The sequence below is a fragment of the Athene cunicularia genome, assembly GCF_003259725.1.
Source record: "Athene cunicularia isolate RWA chromosome 1 unlocalized genomic scaffold, athCun1 chr1_part2, whole genome shotgun sequence".
NCBI lineage: Eukaryota > Metazoa > Chordata > Aves > Strigiformes > Strigidae > Athene > Athene cunicularia.
The window spans coordinates 37,379,262-37,385,133 of NW_020799092.1; positions in this window are offsets into that span (position 1 = coordinate 37,379,262).

Below are 5,872 nucleotides of genomic sequence, written 5' to 3' on the forward strand. Positions count from 1 at the left end.
TAGAACAGGTTTTGGCAGGATTTTGCACACTGGTTTTTGCAAGGTCATATCCTTGTGGTGTTGTCCTTTCATGAAACAAAGCAAGAAAAAGAAAGTGACTGTGTCCTCACAGATAGATATCTTTGGACAAAAGCATCTGAAACTTTGTGTATTGCAACTGGATGTAGTCCAGTGAAGTTAAAAGGGTATAAAACTCAGTGCCAGCCTTCATTTTTATCTTTGTGGCTTTCCCAGTTACGGTGGTTTTGGTCTTTGAGTGTAAGTCTGAAAGAAGCTCAGTGGAAGCATAGGCAAAATTATTCATGCTGCCTAAGATCCCCTCCAATTTTTCCCTGTCTGTGGAAAATTAAAGTACATCTTTGAATTGCACCATGCTGCTGTTGATTGAATATCTATTTCAGTGCTACAATTCCTTCTGGAATTAAAAAAAAAAAAATTAGTTTGGTCTAATTTTCCTCTATGACCTTATGTAAATAGGATATATACTTTAAAAAAAAAAAGCAGGAAAGGTTTAAAATTTAATCTCAATTTATTTTTCACTTGTATAACTAGCATTCAGCATTTCATTTTTTGTGGGTGAAGTTTTAGACTGCTGTTCCCTGCCATTATTCACTTGCAGCCAAAGTAAGGAATTCATATATATCCATCTGTCTATGTTCTCGTAAGGTCACCATTCACTCCAGTGTCATAATAAACAAATGAGAAATCTCTCTTGCAGTCCTGGTGATATATATTGATGTATCGCTATTTCTACTTTCCAGCAGGTTTCTACAGCAGATATCCATAGAGAAAAATTTTTAAATTTCTAATCATTAGTAGTTGATCTAATTAAGTTGATCATTAGTAGTAGATCTAATCATTAGTAGTTGGATTCTAACAGGAGCAGATCATTTTCACTTGTACTCCCATATCCTTCAGTACCTGGAATTACAGCATGTCAGTTGGAGATCAGTTATCATCCCCAAAAGGCAGATCACCACTGCAAGATCTTAATCAAGACTCAGAAATAACTAATATGTGTTGAGATTTTATATATTTATATAAAAAAGGAGATAAATTTACATGCGTCACATAAGGACATGGACACTTCAGTAGGACTCAGACATGTCAGTTAAAATTTCTCTATGTATCTGGCCACTGCAGAGTAGGTCTTTTGAATTTGCAGCCATCATTGAAAACTGAGTTCAATGCTCTGAAGGAATTTTAAACATTCTGCGATTGTTTTTTGGTATGCAGACAGATTAGATGCTTATCTGTTACTGTATCACGGATATGACCCATATGCTTAGTGTATGAGATGATAACTTCTTGGCTTTATGTAGTATACTTAGAGCATGTGTGTGGAGCAAATCTGGTTTTCTGTCTACTGTTTCCTGGCTCATCCAGGGGCTTTTGTCTTAAACAATAGAGAAGCCTCAGAACTGCTCTAAGATATGCATGACAGGCAGACTGTAAGAGTAATGACTTAAATATCTCATCTTTAGCTCACGAGTTTTTCAGCAGTTAGCAAAACAAATTCCCACCCTACTAAAGCTCGCAACTTAAGTTCGACTTACTTAAGTTCGACTTACTTAAGTTCGCAACTTAAGTTTCACTATATAGAAAGAAGTCAAAAGGAGGAGAGTTTTTCTACAAGTAATGCGAAAAAAACTTTACTGATGATATGTGGTATTTTTCTGGCATGATATATGAAGAGAATGCTTCAACTTCACTCTTGAGGTCTGGCATGCTAATGAAAGCTTGTGTCATGCTAAGTTTCACTTTGATAGTTATATTCTATCAAATGTATTTTTTGGATGAGCTTGTGAAATCTTGAATAAATATTCACCTATCAAAAGCGATTTGAATTTCTCAGGTGAAATTAAAAAAATTAAGTCTTGAATGCCGAATTTCCAGTCCGTATCATCAGAAATATAAGATTAATATCAATAAAATTAAATGCACATGTTGTTCCACAGTTAATAATAAAATATAGAAGTCTCCTAAAGATCATTAAAATTACAATAAAAATGTAAATAGATACAAATTAAAATATATAAGTGTTACCAATCTGGAATGTAAGTGTTACCAGTCTGGATGCCCAAGTAAGAGGTATGATTTAATTTTATAATTTCACTAGTAGAACTGTTCAGAGAATAAATCAGTTAATATATAACATCTTGACTATCTGGTGGTTATGCTATTATTTTGTACATGAAAAGAAGTTCTACTTTGTGTGTGTGTGTGTGTGTTTAAGTGTACATATTACTCTAAATGAGACTCCATTTTTATTTTGCTAATGAAATATTATGTGAATCAATTATTCACTGATAAGTCAGTAGTGTTCATAAGAGTTTGTAAAATACAGAGGGACTATGAAAATAAAAGGGATATTTGCATATCATGCAGAAATACGTCACATTAGTGCTGCTGGGAAACACATAAAGAGGAGGGAGGACAATGTTTGACTGTTTTTTCCTCTTTAGAATGCAAGCTTCCAATCTAGATGAAATATGGCAGACGTAACAAGTAATAAGGTAGAAATACTCTAAGAAAATACTCTGTGGTCTGGTTGACAATTCTCAAACTGAAAGGGAACAAGCTTAATGACAGTTTTAAAACAAATTTCAACAGTGGCACCTTTTTCATGTAATACATGCATAGTATAGAGCTAAAAATCAACACAAAAATACCTCAAAGCAGCAATTTAAATTTTTTAAACTAGCTATCTCACAGTTCCTAACATGTCACTAAAATCTTTTATGACCTGACATGACTGTGACTTGAACTGCCATTTAAGGAAAATTATTTTAGGAAAAGAACAAAAATTGATTCTTTAACAGCCTCTGAAGTTAAACGAAGAATTTACTTTTCCCACAGAGCAGGTGAATCAGGCTTAAAGTCTACCAGGGTGGTAAAATCCCTCAAAGCCAAGATGTGAATCCTGATCATGAATAGAAATAAAAATTTCAAAACTTTAACATGTGTTACATTAGTTCACAATAAATTATAAATATCTCACTTTACCTTGCCATAAATACATTTTGCTCAGAAAATTTTCCAACTTGATACTAGTCTACATCTAGTTTAAAAGGATGAAAAAATCTTTATTCCACTGACACAGAAGAATCCAGGTCTGTGTGTATGTAAACAGGGATATTTGAAGTTTAATTATTACGCCTGTTCAGTGATCACCGAGTTTTATTGTGGAATCAATAACAAAACTGTAAGCATGTTACTGATTTTAAATGTTGCACCACACATTCTTAATTTCCATGAAATGTCTTGGTATTAAGATGTATGAAGAATGAATAAATACTAAATCTAGCAGTGGTCTGAAATAGAAAATTCTGAAGAGAACTTTTAATGGAAATATTTCTTATCCTTTTATTTTTTTCTTCTTCCTGGGATGAAATGTCACTAGTCTTGTATATTGCTATCCCTGTGTTATCAGTGAAACCTCACAGTAAGTTTGAACAGGGTGTCCTTTTTTGAAGACCTCATTGTGTTCTTGCTGCTGTTCTGATCTCAGCAGAATTAGCGATTATTCTAAAAACATTCAAAAATGTGATGGCAAAAGAGAAATATTATTCTATCTCTCCAAAGTCCTACATGATAGACATTTAAAATCTGCTTTCATGCCCAAATTCAGCACCTAAATAACCTGTTGTAATATCTTTGGTGGATGCTACTGTATGTTCATCCTCCTGGAAAATCTGGTCTCTTTTTTTAAGCAGTCGAAACTTTAACTTCACGAATTTGTTATGAAAATCTTGTCTCTGACTCTCTATTTTCTTTTCCTCATCTTCAGTCTCCCACCTCTCCAAACTTCGTATCTTGAACTTTTTCTTCCCACCTTTCCAAAATTAGTGTCTGGCTTGTAGAGCTTTCTTTTATGTGCTTATCATTGTATTTCAGTGTATAAATGTATTTTTGTGCATTTTCAGTTCATACACAAAATAAATGAGTTTATTATGTCAGCCAAAGTTTGTAATTCCCACAGAGATTTACTTTGTTTTGTAAATATACATACAATCAGATTTAACAATGTGCCCCTCCAATAACAAGCAGTATTTGAATCTAATAATACCTTTTTAGAATGTAATTAATAATTATCTTTCTAATTTGGGAAGGAATGACTATAATAAAGCTTATAGAACAAAGAACATGAAGAGTCTGTGTAACACAATACATGTGTCTTAGAATATGTACAATGTACACAATACACAAACAATGTATTTTTGGTCTCCAATCTTTCACCTTGCTCCATGATCTTTCACCTTGTGATTGATGATACTTATAATAACCACTGGCCAAATTATGAACAGGAATTAAGAGAGTTTTAAATCTAAGAAACCAATTTCCACACAAACTGATTACAGACATCACTTACTTAGAAACTCCATACAAAAATCCCCATAAAATGAAACACTAAGTTAAATCTATTGTGGCTCATACTGTGGATGGTCATTACTGTTATACTAGAGAGCAGCTGGTAGTAATGAGTAAGAAATGAGGTACAATTACAATGAATAGTTATAAGAGGATTGTTTTGATAAGGTTATCTTTTTTACACCCATGTTTGCATATTACCTAGAGAAGTGAGGTACTCTTTCAGGATTAGGACTTGACGTTACTATGAAAATAATAATGATAATAATAAACCAAATGTATACTGTGGAGTTATAGAAAAGTAAGTAGGCTTTTAATGAGATGCTAACTAGATTGTGTTTCTGAATGGATGCTCTCATGATTCCAGAAAGAGGAGGCCACATTTTCAAAAACATTCTGGATTCAGAATTTCTTCTGAGTATAATGGGAAAATTGAAGATAATGTAGGCTGCTGAACACTTTAAGCCCTTCAAAATCTATTTCAATTTTTAATCAGGTTTGTCAATTCTAGTGAAAATAATTAAAAATTAAACTGGGAGAAAAATATTTAAAATTTAATTTCTCCTGTGAATAAACATTATTTCTTCTTGGTGCTGTCATTATTTTTATGTATTATTTATTCAAGTTCTCAAGTATGCCTGAAATGTTCCAGATAAATTACCATTTACAGAAAAATGTTTATTGATTAATTCTAATTAGAGAGCATACCTAAAAATTCCCATACTACAAGAAATATAGAATGAATTCCATGCAACTGAAGGTATTTTTCCTAGTTCATCAAGAGAAAATGAATATAAAGGATTTCAATTTATGTGTGAGCAGGAAACATTATAAAGCAGGAGGAGAAAGAGACTTGTTCTCTAATTCAGATTGTCAGATCAGAAACTTTTGCATCTCAAAGCAAAGGATATAAGCTCCAACTGTAGAAGTATTATTGCTATATATTTTTACAAGTTGAATTAATCACTTCATGAAGTAACAGTCATGGAGAGACTGGGGAAAAAACAAACAAACAAACAAATGCTGCTGTAGGAAGCAAAAAAATCTAGAAGAGGTCATACAGATGAGGCCTTTGAGAAATAACCAGAAAAATAAAATTTTCAGACTTCTTTATTTTGTGTCATAGAAACGGTGTTATCTGTTCTAGTTTGCAAATCAGCTTATATTTTCTCAGGAGAGTAGTATAATTTTCTTTAAAGTAAGAAAAACTCTTCCCAAAGCTCGATAGTTGTTTACTTTTAAAATTAAGTTGAGAGATTAATGGGACGTTTCCAAAACTTCTAATATTGTGCTGTTACTTATTGTGATCTACCTGTTGCTTTATATCTCTTAGTTGTTTCTTTCTATATCTCAAGTATTTATAAGATCTCTTTGCAGAAATGAATGATAGAAAAAAAAAAAAATGAAATCTAGCCTTCTATGCTGACTTTAATACCATTTAAATATTTCATCTTTCTACATCTTCTGTTCCTAGGGTCACCACCCCCCCACCCCCCCAGTC